Consider the following 19,578-nt stretch of genomic DNA (forward strand, 5'->3'; position numbering starts at 1 on the left):
AGTCCCCAGTTGACTGTATCACAGAGGCCCATTTGTTACTCATTAGGAGCAGCCTAGCCTTGCTGGTGTGGCAGGGAGCCTGGAGACTTAAGGTCACTCTACACCCCTGCCCCAGTGGCACAGACAACCGTGAAGACAGCTTTTGCAGCCCCTACACTTAGGGGCTTTGTCACGTTCTGCTGGAAAGCTACAGGCATGAATGTCTTGGAGAAAGTGGTTTAGAGTTACACCAAGAGGCTGACATGGGCTGGGAAGAAGGGAAGAAGATGGAGGAGGAAAATTTTAAAATTTTGTGGGCTAAACCTACTGCCCCCACATAGTTGAGGAATCCCCTTTGGGAAGTGTAATCCCCAAAGATGCAAATGTCTTTGTTTAGGGTAGGAATAAGCAAAAGACAGGCGAGCTGTAGGAGAAAGGTCGGTGTTTGAGGGCTTGCTGGAAGAAGTCCATGGCCATGTCTAGCCGACAGGATGGCTGGGGGCAGTGTGGCAAGGCATGGAGGTTGTGCCAGGGCTGCAAGAAGCACAGGCCAGTTCTTTGCAGTGCTCAAGGACAGAGCACAAGGAGGGGAGGTGGACTGGAGCAGTGGGAGTAGAAAGGCAGATGGGAGAGTAGCAGTTTGGGACCTCAGCAAGTGAGTAATTTCAGGAGAGAAGTTCGGCATGCCAGGGAGAGATCATGGAAGAATTACATTTCAACCTAGCTGTGTTGTATGGTTTATTTGTCTTGTCGCATCATTTGGAGGTTTGTGCTTTGAATCCAAATGTGCCTTCCCACTTTGTAAATCAGAATACTTTACAAGAAGATGTGTCTACTATGGGGCCTTTGAAGGCTTCACAACAGGACCAGGACACCTGTCACTCACCGTGCACAGTAACATGCTTTTATGACCGGCAGTGGAGCCCTCTGTCTGTTTTTGGTCTGGAGTCATTTAGTCATTAGACATTTGCCTCATGGCAGCTTGCTATCAATAGTGTTTAAGTATGTTTAAATATGTTAAATAAGAGCTTATATTTTAGAATTTAGAAGTCAATTTCTCCTGTAAGCATTGTAAATTTAAATTCCTTCTCATATGTACCAAAGACATGTAATATATAAACCAGGTTATAGCCCAGAGGAAGAATGACCTTATGAGAAAATTAAGCTAAAAATTCTGTGTTTAATAGGAACCAACTCTTACTAGTTTGAACTCATAAAATATTTGCTATCTTTCTATTCTTTTGTTTTTAGCATAATGTTTCCCTTTTAAAAAGGCTTGAGTTTGGTTATCCTGTGTCTATGTGAATATACATACTTATGAATATCAGAAGTTAGTTCTGGTGAAGAAAAAAAATGAACTGCTGTTTCTGCCAATTATTTAGGTTAGATGACACAACATGACATTTTGTCATTGTTAAGCTTGTTCACAATTTGAAGTGTGGAGGAAGGGGCTGATGGAATTTTTAAGCCTGGCTCTATGGAACACATGGAAGTGAAAAGGCACCTGTGTGCTCTAGAGGTATTCTTCAGGGGCTCACTTGGGAAGCCCTGGGCAGCGCAGTTTCCCGGCAAGGGAAGGCCCTTCCCAGAAAAAGGTGGGCATCATTTGCTCCGGTCATCATGCTGTCTCTCTGTCAACACAGAGGCCGAGCATCCGACATAACAAACGTGTCATCAATATCATCATCATTGGTAGCCCTCTATTGGACGTAAGAAGAACATGATAACAATGCCGCCAGCTCATTTTTTTCTCCTGTCAGTGATTTGTCAGTTTTTGCTTTGCTATCTGTATTCATGGCTTAACTGTGGAACAGTGTTTTCTGTTTAGGCAATGAAAATGTTTTATAGGTATTGGTGATGGTTGCACATTGTAATGTAACTATGTGACTGAACTCTACACTCAGGATGGTTAAGAAGGCTGTTGAAAAAGAGAAACAGCAAGGACCGACGAAGCAGGAATCAGTCTAGCTTTGACCTCACTGCCTTCAGGTCTCTTCTTTCATATCAGCGTATCCAAGAGGGCTTTTATGCTAAAATCATCCCATTTCTGGCATCCCATTTCCTCTTAACCTGCTCTGTTTCTGCCTTTTCCTTACTAACATCTTAAAAAATTGAAAATGAGATTTATATAATGTGTGTTTACCATTTTAACCAAGTTAAAGTGTACAATGCAATGGTTTTTGTAGATAGTGTCATGCAGCATTCACCGCTGTCAAATCTCAGAACATTTTCACCACAACTCTAAAATCATCATCATCATTAAGTAGTCACTTAGTGTTCCCTCTTTCTCCTACCCCCTGGTAAACACTAATCTACTTTCAGCCTCTATAGATTTACCTATCTTGAATAGTTTCTATAAAGGGAACCATGCAACATGAGGTTGTTTGTGTTTGACCTGTTTCCTGTAGCATAATGTTTTCAAGGGTCGTGTGTAATATAGCATGCGTTACTACTTCATCGTTTGTGTTGCCAAGTGTTCATGTGAATAGGTAGACCACATTTTGTTTATTCATTCATTGACTAATAGGAGTAATATGCCTATGAATATTCATGTACAAGTATTCTTTAAGGTTTCTTTTCTTTAGTTGACACACAGAATGGCAGAGACAGAGAGCATAGAGAGAAATCTTTCATCTGCTGGTTCATTCCCCAGTTAGCCCCAGCAACAGGGACTGGGACAGATTGAAGCCAAGAGCCATGAACCCCATGACAGTCTTCAAAGTGGAAGATAGGAACCCAAACACCACCAGCAGCATCTGGTGCCTCCCAGGCACCTGAGCTGAGAGCTGAACTGAAAATAGAGGCTGGACGTGATCCCAGACACCCTGATATAGGATTCAGGCATCCCAGGTAGTGGCTTACTCTGCTGTACAACCACACTCACTACCATGTGCATGTTTTCATCGGGATATATCTTTTCATTTCTCTTTAGTATCAATATTTTTCTTTTTTCCACCATTATATTGTATTATGTGTGTGCCTACATATTCAAGCATGTGTTTGCAGCTCATATGTTAATATGTATATACTCAGAATGAATATTCATTTGTGTATCTTCCTATATACAGTTTTTTAAACATTTGTTTAATTTTTGTTGGAAAGGCAGACTGGATTTACGGAGAAACAGAGAGAAAGATCTTCAATCTGCTGGTTCACTCCCCAGATGGCACAATGGTCAGAGTTGAACCAATTCAAAGCCAGGAGTCAGAAGCTTCTTCTGGATCACCCATGTGGGTGCGAGGTCTCAAGGCTTTGACCCGTCCTCAACTACTTTTCCAGGCCCTGAATAGGGAGCTGGATGGGAATTAGCACAGCCGGGACACAAACTGGTGCCCACATAAGGTCCCAGCACTTACAGAGTAAGGAGTTAGCCAGTTGAGCCATCATGCCAGGCCCTATACATACAATTTTATTTGTCCATTCTCTGTAGTCCACTTTTTGGAATGGAGGTTCTGAAATTGTCTGGACTTCATCTTACTCTCTGTTGTGTCCCCAGAGCTTAGGATAGAAGCAAATGGGGTGGCTTCCCCCTCAATATCCCCCTTTACCTCAGATACAAGATGGAAACAATGTGGACATAATAGTATTACCCACTTCCCTATCCCCCTGAACCTTTTTTTTTTTTTCTTTTCTTTTTCTTTCTTTAACTGTAATTAACTATGTAAGATTATAAAAAAAAAATTTTTTAAAAAATGATATTTTGTACTAAATGAACCATAGATGCCTGTTGAGCTCAGAGTTTGCATATTTCATCCTTCTCCCTTGTAACCATTCTTTGAGCAGAATATGCCACAGGACTGACTCCAATAAACAGCTGTTAATTGAATATCGCTGGAACACTGGTGAGCTCCCCAAGTCTGCTGCCAGGTGAATGTTTGGAAGACACAAAACTGGGACATCTTAACCAAGTTTTGTTTTGATGTTTAGTTTTTTGGTATCAAGAGGATCAGTTCTGCCTGTGGCTGACATCCTCCTGCGTTTGTGTTAAAGGCAAAGATAAAGTTCTTTATAGTAGTGCCAAAAGGGAGCTTGACCTGCCTCTTTCAGAGAGGAGTGATGTCCATCTCTCTTTTGATAGACCTGAAAAGAGAGAATAGGATATTGCCAACTAAAGGGAGATGGTTAAGTGTGTTACTCACCAGGCCAGGACTTCTGCCTACATGAACCCAAAAAAAATGTCAGTTGCCACAGAACTTTTGCATATTTCAGTGAGGAGAGTATCCAGGGAAAGGGAAATCAGGCATTTTAGCATTTGCCTTTCTAACAAGGCCTGGCACATATTATTTTGGCTTTTAAGAAATCTGCTAGCTCTGCCTTTGTTCTAATGAACGGTAGCTAGTGTGGTGATTGGGGTCAGAGATGGTAAGGATGGAACTTCAGAAACTCCATGGAAAATATACATTTTGAAGAAATTCCACAGAGGTTTTAAGAATTTTTTTTTCGCACCCAAATAAGCATCTTTTAATTCTAGTTGTCTCTGATTTTTTGTGGACTCTTTATTTGGTTTAATTCTGCTTTTTTCATAGTTAATCTGCCTTTAAGCATTTGGAGGAAACAGTTCAATTTTTTAAAAACATCCACAGGATGTAATATGTATGGTTTAAATAATGATATATCTCTCCCCCACCCCCCGCCAAGAAATGTCATAGTGCGAAAGCAGACATAGTTATCACACTGTTTATTATTTGACTTGGCCAAAGGCCTAGATTTGGGCTTTCATTTTAATATACTAGAATGTACTTTTCTTGGAGGTTTGAATATTATAAATACTATGTTTGGTAAGTGAGCCACACAGTAAATTCCTACTAAATGTGTTTCTCTGTGTTTGTTAGTTATGTCTTTACTCAGTGATTGAGGAATTTCTCATCTTGTGTGTTAATAGGCGAATGTAGCCCCATCCAAGGTACCCCTGTAACCAGGTGGCTCAAGATAGCAGATTTCACTTTGAGTTGGTTGGTTTACATCTCCAAGATGCCTCTGAGCCATGGATGGATCATCTGCTACTGCAGTCATGGTGGAAACAGGGCAGCTGTCTCCCTCTGGGAAATTTCCTTAGACGAGCTTTCCTTCTTTTTAAAATGGAATAAAAATTGGTAGGCAAGACTCCTAACAGAGTTCCTAGGGTCCATCATGTTTAGGGCCAATGACAACTGTCAGACCTACAGTCAACAAGGAGGAGAAGACACCTCCCCACCTACCCCTTGTGAGCTGGGCTTCGGAGAGGATGAGCCATCCCACCCCCACCCCAGCCTCCCACGCAGTTTACAGTACGCCAGCCCGTAGGAATGTGAATCCCACTTCAGAGCCCATCGTGGATGTGTTTCTGAGTTGTTTAACGTGTTTCTCACAAACAGGACATGACATGTATGGTTTAAATGAAAATAATGGCCTTGCTGCTCAATGCCAGACCGTCTTTTGTCAAGAGCATCCTGGCAATCGGAAGGGCTCTGGGCTGACACAGCCCACAGGCCAGGTCCTTAGGGATCTGTTTCTGATGTGTTTCACACAAGGAGCCTCTTAAATCAGGGGCCTCCCGGGGGCTGGGGGCTGGGGCTGGGGAGGGGGCTGGATGTGTGTGCCCAAACTGGCGCATGCGTGCAATGGTCCTGCCGTGGCCTCCAAGGGCTGGGTGGCGGCTTCCGCTGCTGCTGCCCATGGTGGTCCCCGGTCATGAATGAAGAGGAAGGTTTTCTTCATCTTTGGATTCCTTAGCTAGTGTCAAAATAAAATATACAAAAATCTCCCAAGAACAACAAAACCCAGGTTAGTAGATTCCAGGGGTTTTAAAGTTTGTCGGTGTGTTTTTTAATTTGTGGAATGAGGCCTTGTCCTGACTTGTTTAAAGATTGCGATAAAATATATATGACATAAAATTAGCTGTGTTAACCAAGCATCCCTGTAAGTTGCATCTTGTGCACTTGCATTGTTGTACAACTGTCCGCACTTTCGCCTTCTGTTACTCATCTTCCCAAACTGACCTATGTCTCCATTAAGCGACAGCTCCCCGTTCTCCCTTCAGCCCCTGCTAACCACCATTCTCCCTTCTATCCATGAACTTGACGACTCTTTAAGTACCTCACATAAGTGGGAATTATACAATATTTGACCTTTTGTGACTGGCTTATTTCACTTAGCATAAAGTATTCGAGGGTGATGATGTTTGATATAAACAGATTAGATTATATCTAATTCCATTCATATTTATATTTCTTGAGTCATTTCCATGTGTGTGTTTTTTTTTAATTAGCAGCTAGTTGATTCATCATGCTTTTGTGTCCCTGAATGGCATGGTGTGGCATGGCATGACAGGGTGGGGTCGTGTCCTTCTGTCCTACATCAGTGGCTGTCAACGGGGGGCTCAATACCCCCAAGGAACATCTGACAACTGGAGACATTACTTGCTTGTCACAGCTGTGGAAGGAGAGGATGGGTGGGAGGAGAGCAGAGGCCAGGGGTACAACTTCATATCTGTTTTCTATGGCTGTAACAGAATTATTGGAAACTGGGTCATTTATAAAAGAAAAGGGACTTATTTTGGCACGGCGATCTAGAAGCCGGAAATCCAAGACATTGACCATGACTGGTCTCCTGGTAAGGTCCTGTGCTGTGTTGTATACATGGCGTACAGGGGAAGAGCAAGCAAGCCTGTGTAGGTTGGAGGGATAGGGGGCGGGGAAAGGTGGACTATGTTTTCTGAGTAGTTTTGAAACAATTCTTACATTGTGCTATCTGTGTAGTAGATTAAATTTCTGGGCAATCAATGATGAACAAGTGCAGACTGAGGTTTTACCCTCAGGGGGTGACATTAGCCAGAAAGATGGGAAGATGAAAAAGAACTCATGTGCCTGTAACATAGTTCTGGTTGGATAATTTTTTGCTTTCCAAATCTTGTTTTTAAGAATTTGTGTGTTTCTGTCTGTGCAGACAATCTGGTTCTGAGGTTGAGTGTCTCTGCAGAAGTGGTTCAGAGCTGACGTTGGCCACCTGTTCTAGGTCCAAGTGTGACATTTAGTAGTTCACAATATCTCCCTGAGCCATCTTCTTTCCTATAAATAAGGGAACCATGTCTCCAATAAGACTCTATGTCCTTGGTATGAGTAAAATGCAGCTATGAATTGTAGCAAATGATTTGTTCTGGTGTAATTACTACAAAGCACACATACTATGCCAGTTAGTTTCATGAGAAGACTAAACTTTGTTTTAATTAATAAATGAGTGTATTAAGCAAACTTCCCTCAAGGGTGTCAGTTTCTCTCTAAAGGACCTGAAAAGCCTGGGCTCTTGTCTTCTCCTCATTTGGACAACTCCACAATGGACTTTCTGTCTCTTTCTTTCTCTTTCTCTCTCTTAATTAATAACAAATGCATTTATTTGAGGATCAGAGAAAAAGGAACAGATAGGCACAGAGAGAGAGAGAACTAGCGCGCCCATCTGCTGCTCCTCTCCCTAAATGCCTGCAGTGACCCCTGGCTGGGATGCAGCCAGGAACCAGCAGCTCAATCCAGATCTCCCATGTGGGTGGTGGGAACCTAACTGTTTGAACCATCGCTACTCCCTCCCAATGACTGCACTACCACAAAGCTAGAATCAGGAGGCACTGCCAGCTATTGAACCCAGACACCCCAACACGGGACGCAAAGGACACTAGGCTAAATGTCCTCCCCTTTCTTCTAAGTGTAGTTTTGACGTGGTCCACTGTAATAAATGCAGATAGTGTATGTGGAGGGTTTTTTTTTAAGTTTAGTGAGAAGGCAAAACAAAAATATGTACATGGAGATAGATAAAATGGCATTTATTCCTTAGCACCCTGGAGAGAAAAAGTGAGGGGGTAGATATCTTTTTTTATTGCATTTTGTTTTATGACATTGTTTCATAGGCTATGAGGTTCCCCCAACCCCTCCCCGTGCCCTCCCCCCATGGTGGATTACTCCACCTTATTGCAGTATTAGATATCTTAAAACCAAACCTCTTCAGTTCAGTTATTAACATACTTCCTGTAAGGATAGCATGACCCAAACTAAGTGAAGACCTGGTCACCAGCTCCTCAAACTTTGTAGCTCATGCGTACAACACAGGGAAATTTTGTTATGCCCTTGTAATGTATTGTGTGCCCTTTTCCACTGCTCTCCCTCTAGCTCTGTGTGTATTTAAGTAAAGGCAAAGGAAAAATAGCGGCTCGTAAAGAGAGCGGTGGCAAATGCCATGACCTTCAGGGAAGTTTGTGGGAGAGGGCCTGGACCACAGAGAATGCTGAGAATGAGGCCTGGCCTCTGGGGAGCCATGTAGGGGACTGCTCCCAGCCAGTACCACCTGCTGTCCTGTTACCAGTGTGCCTTCTCAGCCCACCAGCAGCCCCCATCATTGCTTTAAAAAAATCATTAGTATTTTTTTCCTGGACATGGGAGGTTTCTTCTGAAGGCCAGAACGTTTCCAAGAATGTGCCAGCAGCCCCAGCAGTCTCTGAATTTCAAACAAAGTCTGTTGGGGTCTGAATATTGAAGCCTGCGCTTCTGTCTGCCTCTCTATGCTGTTTGATGTGATCCAGTCTTGCTCTTGTCAGTCAGGGTTGGAAGGCAGATACAAGTCTTGGGGGAAGCAGGACTACAAGACAGGATGGGGATTTTTCCATCCAGCAGGAGTTAGGGGAAGTCAAGCCTAGGGGTGTGTGTGTGTGTGTGTGTGTGTGTGTGTGTATAGATATATAGATATATAAAATGAGAAAAGAAATACTAGAACCAGGATGGAAAAAGGTGTCATTTCGAGTGCCACCTTGAAGTGAATGCTAAAGAGTATATGGAACATCCAAGGCTTTATTCTGTTTCCATAGGAAAGAATTCTGTAAGCAATGAGGAATGTCTGATATGGCTGGGTGAAAAGCACAGTGGCGTGTATGTTACCCACCCAAATATTGCCTCATTTGTTAAGACACTTTGACTCTGGCAAATGCATCTGAAGCAGTTGGCCCTGGTGTAAAGAGGATGGAATTTCTGAATCAGAATACCTGAGTTTGACACACACACTGTCTTTACCACTTAGGAGTTCTTGGGGGGACGGGGAGATATGTCTTAATCTTACCCAGCTACAAAATGATGGAGATGTTTTATTTTCCAGGTTCTGTGAAGATAAAATTAATACCAGTGATGTGAGCTAACACCTTATGTATCAGTTTTCGACCATTGTTAGCATATGGGTCAAATAGTGGCACCCAAAAGATATGTCTACTTAGAACCTCGGGATTTGACCTTATTTGAAATAAAAATCTTTGCAGATGTAAGTAGAATAGTTCCCTCAAGATGAGCTCATCCTGCACTTGAGTGGACCCTTCAGCCATTAATAGGTGTTTATAGAGAAGAGGATACAGAGAAGGATGGGGGAGAAGGTCTATGAAGATGGAGTGAGAAATCATAGTGAGGACTGTTAGTGACTGGAGGCCAATGCTGGAAACCAGCAGAGAGCCACCAGTGGATGCTTCTTCCTCAGACCCTCCAAAAGGAAGCAAGTCCATAGATGCCTTGATTTTGACCTTCTGGCCTCCAGAATGATGAGGGGATAAGTTATAGTTTGCTTAAGCTACCACAGTTGTAACTGGTTAGGACAGCTCTATGAAACTGATAGAATCAGTTATTGGTGTTGTCTTCAAGGTTAAGAGCAAGTCCTTGATTATCTCTTCATATGAGTAGTGCTGGAATTGCTGGGGTTTGATTAAGTCCATCAGAATCTGAGGCTACCTGGAGGCGCTGTCACCACTGGCAGCAGTAACTTGTGTGGTGAACTATTTGAAATCATCAGAATCTGTACAACAAAGAAGAAAACCATAGACAGTGGTGCAGTCGGGAAGAGAGATTGGCAGTAGAACCTGTCAGCTGTTGCATCAGAACTGGAGAGCAGGAAAGCAGTGAATTCTAAGCAAAGTGAGCTCTGGGATAGTATTAAATGTGCAAAGAGGAGGCAAATCCCAATGCAGTTGGGTGCACAGGAGCTGAAAGGGAGCACAGATCCAGGAGGTGAGTGACATCTGGCTAAAAAGCAACACATACGATAGACTGGGAGGAGTCTTCCACCTGCTAGTTCACAGTCCCAAGACTAAGAGCCACAAGGGCTTGAATAAAGTAAAGCCAGGAGCTGGAACTCCATCCAGATTTCCCATACAGGTGATGGGACCTCAAATATTTAAGTCATCATCTCCTGCCTCCCAGGATGCAGTAGTAAGAAATTGGATGGGAAGTGGAGCAGCTGGAATTCAAACCGGTACTCTGACATGGAATGCAGCTATGCCGAGCAGCAGTTTAATGTGCTCTACATTAACACTTGTCCCATCAGACCATATTTTAAGAACAGCTTAATATGGATTGACCTGTCACAGAGCCTGGTAGGTAGCAGATACTTCATCACATTTTTTTTCCAAAATTCTATTTAACAGAGTGATATGTGACAGACCTTCATCCTGGTCCACATGGATAACAGAGCCCCAAATCACTAGGCTATCTTTCACTGATTTCCCAAGGATATTAGTAAGGAACTGGGTTGGAAAAGAGACAGCTGGAACTCACACCAGTGTTCCTACATAGAATGCTAGCAATGCAGGTGGCAGCTTAACTAACTGCCACAATGCTATCCCTCATTACCTCTCTCCTTTTCTAAGGAAAATATTCCTTTTCTTAGCACCTTAGCTGGGCAAAATCTTGTGCTAGGCATTTTAGGAGATTTAAAAGGTAACCAAAAAATTATATCCACTCACACAAACTCCGTATTGTGACAGGCGTAGGCACATTTAGGGGCCTGAAATGTTGACTAGTATAGGCCATTGTTTTTGTTCTTAATTTGATCTCCCTAACTGGCAATAGAACAAAGACTTAATAAAAGAGATTCCATTTGATCTAAGTCTTTAACATTAGAAGAGTTTGCATAACCAAATACACTTACTTTTCATACTTAGAGAAATCAGGTGTTTGCTCCTTCAGGAACAACAGGTCTGATGGAACAGAGAGAGAATATATGTGGTGAGTGCAGAATACGAGTGGCAAACCATTCCAGGAGCAAGCAAGTGTCTGGAGTTTAGAATGGAGAGGATTTGAAGGGAGTTGAGGCTCACCAAGCAAACTTAGGTCAGTGAATTTGAATGCTGTTGTTGAAAGCATTCCAGGAAGTTCAGTTTGTGGTGTGTAGGCAAAAATGGGACACAGGGATGAGTTACAAGGAAGGTTGATAGGTCACAAAAGAATTAACAGAGGTTGGCATGGTAGCCTAATGGCGAAAATCCTCACCTTGCATGCACAGGGATCCCATATTGGCTCCAGTTTGTGTCCTGGCTGCTCCACTTCCCATCCAGCTCCCAGCTTATGGCCTGGGAAAGCAGTAGAGGGTGACCCAAAGCCTTGGGATCCTGCACCCATGTGGGAGACTGGAAAGAAGCGCCTGGCTCCTGGCTTCAGATCAGCTCAGTTCTGGCTGTTGCGGCTACTTGGGGAGTGAACCAGCAGATGGAAGGGCTTTCTGTCTCTCCTCTCTGTAAATCTGACTTTCCAATAAAAATAAATAAATCTTTAAAAATCTAGCAGAGACAGAGTAAGATCATCATAAAGGGTTTCGCGAGTGTTGAGGAAAAGTGGAACAAGTAGCAGTGGACTTTGGTGGAGAAAATTGAAGGCCGAGAAGATGGCTTACAGTTTGTAAACTGAGTTAAAGACAGTGTCCAAAAGGTATGTCCCAAGTGCGTCTTAATTTTTTTTTCCAGTTAACTCAGATTTATTGTTTTGGGTTATGTTTTTATTTTTTTAAGTGAAAATATCACAAAAATAAAGCATTTTAGTTATCATAGCATCAGTCATTCACAAATAGGTAAGCAATGAAGATGCCCACATCCCCACCAGAGAAAACCAGTGCTCAACATTTTAGTACCTGAAACTGAAACTTCCTGTCTTGCCTTTATTCTTTTTGTTCATCCTTTCCCTCCATGATTTTCTCACTAATCTGAGATGAAAGTAGTGAAGTGGGGACATAATCCTTATTGCTACATAAATAGAGTCGATTTGATTGCCTAAGAGCATGGTGAGTCTTAATGTCCGTGAGTGAGCACAGATAATACTCCCTCGTTATTAGTACTCTGGAGCATTCTGCTTTATCCATGGTGCTGTGGTAGATGTAGGTCCTTCCTGAGTCGGCCTCCAGGTCTTGCTGTTAGAGATCACACACCATGAAGTTCCGGCATAGAACTGTGCACTCATATAAGACATTCTATTTCTAAACACATTGGCACTAAGTTTTGGCAGATTCAAAGTCTTTCTGGTTGGGAAGCCCCCTTCATTCCCAATTAAAAAAAAAGTGGGGAGGGGGCAAAATAGTAAATGAGGGGAAATAACTTTGTAGGCTTATTATCCATTTATACTTTTGTCCCCTAGCGAAGTACCTCATTTTCCATTTTGTTCTTTTTGTCTCCTTGGGGGTATTTGATACTTTTCTCTGGAAAGGTTTAAGACCTTTGTTAAAAATACTGTATTTTGAGGTGAACATTTGTGCATCTGCCATTCATCACAGTTTTTGGTTTTCAAGTCAAGCCCAGGAAGACCTTAGTTGTGGGCCTGGAACTTGCCGCCCTACAGAGAATACAAGCTTCCTGTTGCTGCAAGTCTTCCTAGTAGCAGGGCAGCTGAGAATGTCCTAAGAGCTTTGTCTTGAAGTGAAAGTGGTCCTGTCACTGAACTCTTTTCTGTCAGGACCCATGATGCAGACAGAACCTGAACTTTGAAAATGAAAGCCAAGGCTAAAAGTTTGAGAGAATTAGGATAAGAATGAGTCAGTCCTATAGGAAGTCACTTCAAGTTCAAAGGCCACCCTTCCCCCCTGCGGTCTTGCTCACTTCGCTGCACCCACTGTGGGAGGGTTAACTGACATTTTGTTTGCATTTTACCCTAAGGAGGCAGACTGAACTTCTGCTGCTGCTTGCTTTATTTTCACAAACTTTGGTGCAGGTGGCTGCTCTATTGAGAAATTAAGTTGGACTCTGGTGAATAGAGTCACTTTCACCCCTCTACATACAATAATGGTTTTAAATACAGTGTTCTAGGAATTATAAACCCAATGGGTCTGGTTTTTCCTGGATGGTCTAGGAGAGAAAAACAGCACATTCTTACTTTGAGATCTATGGTGAAAAAATATGGATTCTAAAGGATTGAAATAGTGGAGTGTAAGAAAGAAGAATTCCTACTTGCAAGTTAAACAATTGCTGTTGAAGTTTTATGTTGTTAAATTTAATCCCAAATGTTTTGGACAGCTCTTCTTTTTCATGCTTGCCAGTTCACCAGAGTGCTTGCTTTTTGTCCTCTTGTTCATTGTTACAGAATACACCCCATACTCATTTTTATAGATATGTCCATAGTAATCATTAGTATAAATGTATTAAATGAAAGTTTGCAACAAATTTTCACACTCTTATTTAAATTTGGTATTGTAAAAGCTGTATGCAGTTTTCATAAATTGAAAATATTTTGTCATTTTATGTATGCATGTAATCAAGCTATTCTCATTGCTGTGGAGTATTTTGTTAAGTGTACCATATTTATTTTTATCCATTCTATTTTTCATGCATGTTTCAGCAGTTTCTAGTTCAAGACTTTCATGAAATAGTGCTCCTACGCTGTTCTACTAATTGTGTTCTAATGAGAATTTGCGCACACACACACACACACACACACACACAGACACACACACCCAGAAGCAGACAGGTCTGTGTAGAATGTGAGTTAGGGTATACTACATGTTGCATCAAAGTAGATTTCACTACTATCCATTTTTATATTTTTGTGGGAAAATATCTGTATTAAATACTTGAAAGGAGTTGAAAAATGTTCATTTGCTTTGGCATGGTTTCCATTATTTGCTCTTTATCTGAGAACTCACAAGTTATTCAATAGGTAATACAGTCTCAAGTAAATTGTGTGTAAATGCACAATCCTTGCTTCATTCCAATTTCCCAAGCTCAACAGAAAACATTTGTTACCCTATATTTTTATAATACTTCATTGTGATATGATGAGGCTCCAACTTTAAGAAAAGGAAATTGCAAGGAGAGAACTAATATGATCCAGTATGATTTTAGTGTAACAACTGGAGCCTTTGCAAAGGAAGGAGCCAGCAGGTCTGACATTAAGCATTGGGGCCACACATTCTTGCAGTGGGATTAAGGGAATTGGAAGAACTGGTGCTTTTCATCAAAAAGTCCTCCCCACAAACATTCCACATTCAACGTGAGATATTTCAAATCCTCAGAAAGAAACTGCAAGGGAAAATTGAACTGGCTGAACAACTTGACTATATATTTTCTAGATTTTGAGTTTATGACAATCAGTTACACTCTGATCTCTTCTTGAACCTATACCATCTGGCAGTGGAAAAATATTCCAAAAGAGATTCTAGCAATGAAATAGAAATTCTGTTCTCTGTCAAGATAATTCAGTACTATCATATTAATTATCAATGGCATATGATATATTATTTGGGGATCCTTTATTTAGATTTATTTTTTTGAAAAGGCAGGTTTGCAGAGAGAAGAAAAGACAGAAAGATTTTTCATCTGCTGATACACTTCCCAAATGGCCACAATGGGCAGAGCTGAGCTGATTAGGAGCCAGCAACCAAGAGCTTCTTCCAGATCTCACACGTGGGTGTGGGACCCAAGGACTTGGGCCGTCCTTCACTGCTTTCCCAGGCCATAAGGGAAGAGGGAGGGTGTTGATTGTATGTGCTGCAGCCAAGACACAAATGATACCCATTTGGGATGCCAGCACTTGCTACTGGAGGTGTAAGCCCCTATTTGGGATCCTAGTCAGGTTGCTGTGACAAAGACATTATCGAATCTGATGAGTTTACATGAAGTAGATGTTTGTTTATTTCTTCCTTACATCAAAATCTATGTGGGCTTCTGGGAGTTTACTTGTTGGCTTATCGAGGACTGGGACTCATTCTGTCTTATCAGTGTGTCATCCTCAGCACATGACTGCTTCTAGCTCCTGGTCCAAGATAGTTGCTCAGCTTTGTGCACGTTCCACATACCAGAACAGAAACAAGGAATTGCAGGGAACAGATTTCTTTCCTTTTAGAGTCCAGTCTAGACAGTGTCTGTATTAACATTGTGCTCATCCTTTGGCCAGCATGAAACACTTGGCCATATCCAATGTAGGAAAGCTAAAAACATTAGGTTCCTAAGCTTGTGTGCCACAGGCCAGCTAAATTTCCATAATTATAGAAGGAAACAATGGATATGGCAGTACTATGGGAGTATCTATCTCAATTATTCTTCTAACTTCTTGTTCCCACAGATGTAAAAACTCAAAGCAGAGTTATAAGTAAGGTTTACACATGAGGATAGGATTTCATTACTAGTGAAAAAATTCTTTACAAATTCACCCTTGAAGGTAGGCAACCACTTGCAGAAACAGCCATCATGACTGGGCCAGAGAGCTCCTTTCAGGAGTGAACATAGGGGAAAGCCAGAGAAGGGCCAATAGGACAGGAAACCAAAGGGCTAAAAAGGGTTTCTCTCACATGTAACACTCCCCTTCATGGGGTAGGAGGTGAGCCCTCATTGAATAAATAAATAGGGTAGAGTTTGCATGGGATTTAGTGTGCATGGGGGTTTCTGGAACTTTTATATTGACTCCATGTGGAGCTTAAGATCCATGTGGTTATTTTGGTATCTCTTCCTTCCTGGTACAGAGAAACAAGTGCATCACGGGAAAGTGGGTATGTGGTATTGACAGGTACAGGATGCAGTTGTAGTACAGGACTAGAGACAGAAATAGTGAGAAACTGCCTGCTCAGCTACTGTTACTTAATCTTCCTGTCTGTTTCACCCATATCAAAAGAACAATGATAAATCCTTTCATTGGACAATTTAATTCACAGACTTTGGCCTCTTCCTTCATTGCTCTATACTTCTTGCATATGATTCATCTCTTAAAGTACCACAGTTCACTTCCAAGCCCTGGAGGTAAAGAAAGAGGACAGTGAATCCTTCAGTCATCCTTTTTTTTTTTCATTCCTCTCCAGTCTGCATATTAATTTCCCAGAGATAATTGGGGGTGGTCCTGGAATCCTGAATCCACACACCCTTGATAAAGTTGAGCTAAAAAAAATTTCCACCCCAGTTTAAACCGACCTATATTTAACCGGAGCACTTGTCAGTATGTGTTGGACAGGAAAATAATAGCTATCAGTCTCCGGTGAATTATGAGGGAAAATCATTAGTTAACCTTGAGATAGCAGGGGTGCCAGACAAGTGAATAGCAGAGCCCCTCCACTTTTCAATAGAGCTGGGAGCTTGGAATGCATTGTCTCTAGACAGGCGGAAAGCTGGGCATTCAGTGTGTGTCCCTGGAACTGGACACCCACATTCCTTTGTAAGCTTGTCTCCGCTCATCTGCAGCCCTTCAACACTTCTGAGCCCCCTGTGGCTGTCTTAAAGGCTGTAATTTTCTGGCAGGCAGGGTGTGAGCCCCCCTTCAGAGACAGAAGTCAATAGGCCCTGGGGTTGGCCAACCTGAGTCACCAGTACACATTAATGTTAGCAGAATTTCTTCACCTCCTTCCAAGCTTACGTTTTCCCCGTTTTTTTTTTTTTTCAACATGAAGACATTTTGTTTGTCATCTTGAGTTAATTCACTCTATCCATTAGTGTGACAGCCATTGGCTACATGAAAACTGAGGAAGAATGATTATGGATCCAAAATAGACACTGAATTTGCGAAGGTGTGCTCCATTTGGAGTGGTTTCTTGAAGGAGGTTTCCAAGGGGTGTTGCAAAAAAATAAGCAGTCAGGTGCTTGGGCTCATATGTAAGATGAGTTGAGGATCCCAAGCTCCATAGGCTTTTTCTGGGGTTCAGGTTCCCCAGGGTGAATAGGAAGGTCCTTGACTCTGAAATCAAATCCCAACGCTACCCCTTTGATGATCTTGAGTAAATTATTTAACCTGTTCCTCGGTCTCCTCTTTAAATGTAGCAATAATTATGGTATATTCCATTTGTTTTTTGGAAAGAATTAAGTGCTTTAATGCATGGAAAGCATTTAGTTTAACACCTGAAACACAGCAAAATTCCTAGTAAAATGTATCTGCTGTATCATTTTAGTGGCTGCTAGATTTTCATTTTATTTAAGTTTATTCAATGAAGTTTCAATAAACTTATGTAAATGTCCTAAACATGCCACAAACCACACTTCTCTAACGTATAGCTGATACATTTTGACATGAGTCACACAAAAACCAGTTGAGAAAATGAACACTGCATTACTCTCCGAAATTTCCCAGGGCCTCAGTAATCCGTGGCTCCTGGTTTTCCTTAGTGCCTCCATCCAACGTGCCCCAGGTAATCCATGATCTGTATGTCTGATGTTGTTAGGTTATAGATCGGAATGCAATTTCTAGAGATTTGTGTGAATTGAATCATTAAATAGATATTCTCTTTTAATTGTTTTCTGTCAACTATAAGGTATGAATCAATAAATCATTCCTTTTATTGTGTACTAGTGTGCCAGCAGTTCTGGAGTATTATTTATCTGTTTGTTCTTAGACATGTGAATTATTTCCACTTTGCTAATCATAACAAAAATGACTATTAGCAGAACAGGCATTTGACAAGATGGTTAGCATGCTGGTTAGGATACATGCATCCCGTACTTGGAGTGCCTGGTGCAATTTCCAGCTCTGCTTCCAGTTGATACCTATTGACAATGAATATCCTGGCAGGAAGCAGATGATGGCTCAGTTACTTTGCCCCTGCAACTCACAAGGGAGACCAAGGTGAAATTCTGCTCCCCAGACATTCCTGTGACCCTGACCTGGCTGTTATGGGGAATAAGCCAGCAAATGGAAGATCTCTAATTGTTTCTATCTGTCTCTCTCTTTCTGCCTTTCAAATAAAGGTAAATAAATTTTAACATTACTGTCATACTGTCACATACATTTTGAACAATGCAAACAATTTCCCCTTTTTCTTGACCAAGCATTTAAGAATATGGTAGCATAGCCTTGAATTTGTAAGAATTGTTGGTAGCTTTCTGAAGTAGTTAGCCCATTTTTACTCTCTTACATCACTATGTGTGAAAATTCAAATTTCTCCACTTTTTTAAACCAACAATTGGGATGACCAGTATTCTTTATTTAGCCACTCTAATAGGTGGGTTATCTCATTAAGGCTTTGACTCTTCCTAGTTATTAATAAAATTAATGAGCTTTTCATGTGCTTATTTGCTGCCTTTATAGATCTTTTTATGAAGTGTTTATTTAGATATTTTCCATTTTGCATTAGGCTGTTTGTATTCATATTTTTGAGAGTTCTTGAAATACTCTGTTTGCCTTGTGACTTATTTATAATTCACAAATATTTTCTTCCAGTGTGGGATTGTATCAAACCCCTGGAAGTAGAAACATAGACATCTGAGAGTGCTACATATGTATTTTTCTAAAGGTTTATTTATTTTTCACTTGAAAATCAGCCTTACAGAGAGAGGAGAAAGAGAGGGAGATCTTCCCTGTGCTTGTTTACTCCCCAAATGGCTGTGATGGCCTGAGCCGAGCTGGTCCAAAATTAGGGTCTGAGAGCTTCTTCCAGTGGCCCCAATGTGGATGCAGGACCCAAGGCCATAGATAGGCCATCCTCCGCTGCTTTTAAAGGCCATAAGCAGGGAGCTGGATCAGAAGGGGAGCAGCTGGGACTAAAACTGGTGCCCATATGGGACTCCCGTTCTGCAGGTAGAGGATTAAGCTACTATGCCACTATGCTGGCCCCAGTTGTTGTATATTCTTGATAAAAGAGCACTTTTGTCTTTATAAAATGGCCATCTCTATCCATATTAATTTTTGTTCTGAAACCAACTGAGCTATTAACATAGTAACACCAATTTTCTTTTTATTTATGTTAATATATCTTTTCCCAAATTTTACCTTTTTTTATGTTTCTTTTTATGTGTGGTAGATTGCTTGCAGGAGGCAACATGCATTTGAGTCCTAAATTTTTTTTTAATTCAATATATATGTCTCAGCATTTTAATTTGCTGTATTTGTAACAAGCCTATTTAGTATGATTCTTTCTTAGGGCGTAGTTTAAATGAATGGTCTTTCTATTTGTTATATGTTTGCCCCATCTTTCTTTTTAATCCCTATTCTTGCTGCCATACACTGGATGAGAGTTTGAAGTGACTGTTATCTTCCTTGTCAGTATATTCACAATAGTTATTTATTCTCTTAGACTGGTATTTACTTTGGAATTTGCCGGATTTGTCTTTAACTTACCAAAGACTGTCTTCAATGATTTTTCCATGTATACTATAAGAACCTTACAGCAGCATGGTATTCCCCGTGCCTTTTTTTTTTTTTAATTCCATTTCAGGCTTTTGTGCTTTTGCTATAATATATTTTACTTTATTTTTTTAATAAACTATACAATACATTTTATTATGCCTTTGTTAAGCAACTAGTTATGTCTCCCAGAGATTTAAATAATAAAAAAGCTGTGTCTGCCTATGTAGCTACTCTTTTGCGTGTTCTTTATTTCTTCTAATAGATTAACATATCCATCTCTCCTTGCGCTCAAAAACATTAACATTTT

General features: G+C 41.2%; 1 protein-coding gene across 11 annotated transcripts in view; it reads left to right on the forward strand.

The window, feature by feature from the left end:
• The window catches only part of ERC2 (ELKS/RAB6-interacting/CAST family member 2), an 899,314-nt gene that overhangs the window by 584,214 nt on the left and 295,522 nt on the right, over positions 1-19,578 (forward strand). The gene's annotated exons all lie outside the window — the stretch shown is intronic.

The sequence above is a fragment of the Ochotona princeps genome, chromosome 21 (assembly GCF_030435755.1).
Source record: "Ochotona princeps isolate mOchPri1 chromosome 21, mOchPri1.hap1, whole genome shotgun sequence".
Taxonomy (NCBI): domain Eukaryota; kingdom Metazoa; phylum Chordata; class Mammalia; order Lagomorpha; family Ochotonidae; genus Ochotona; species Ochotona princeps.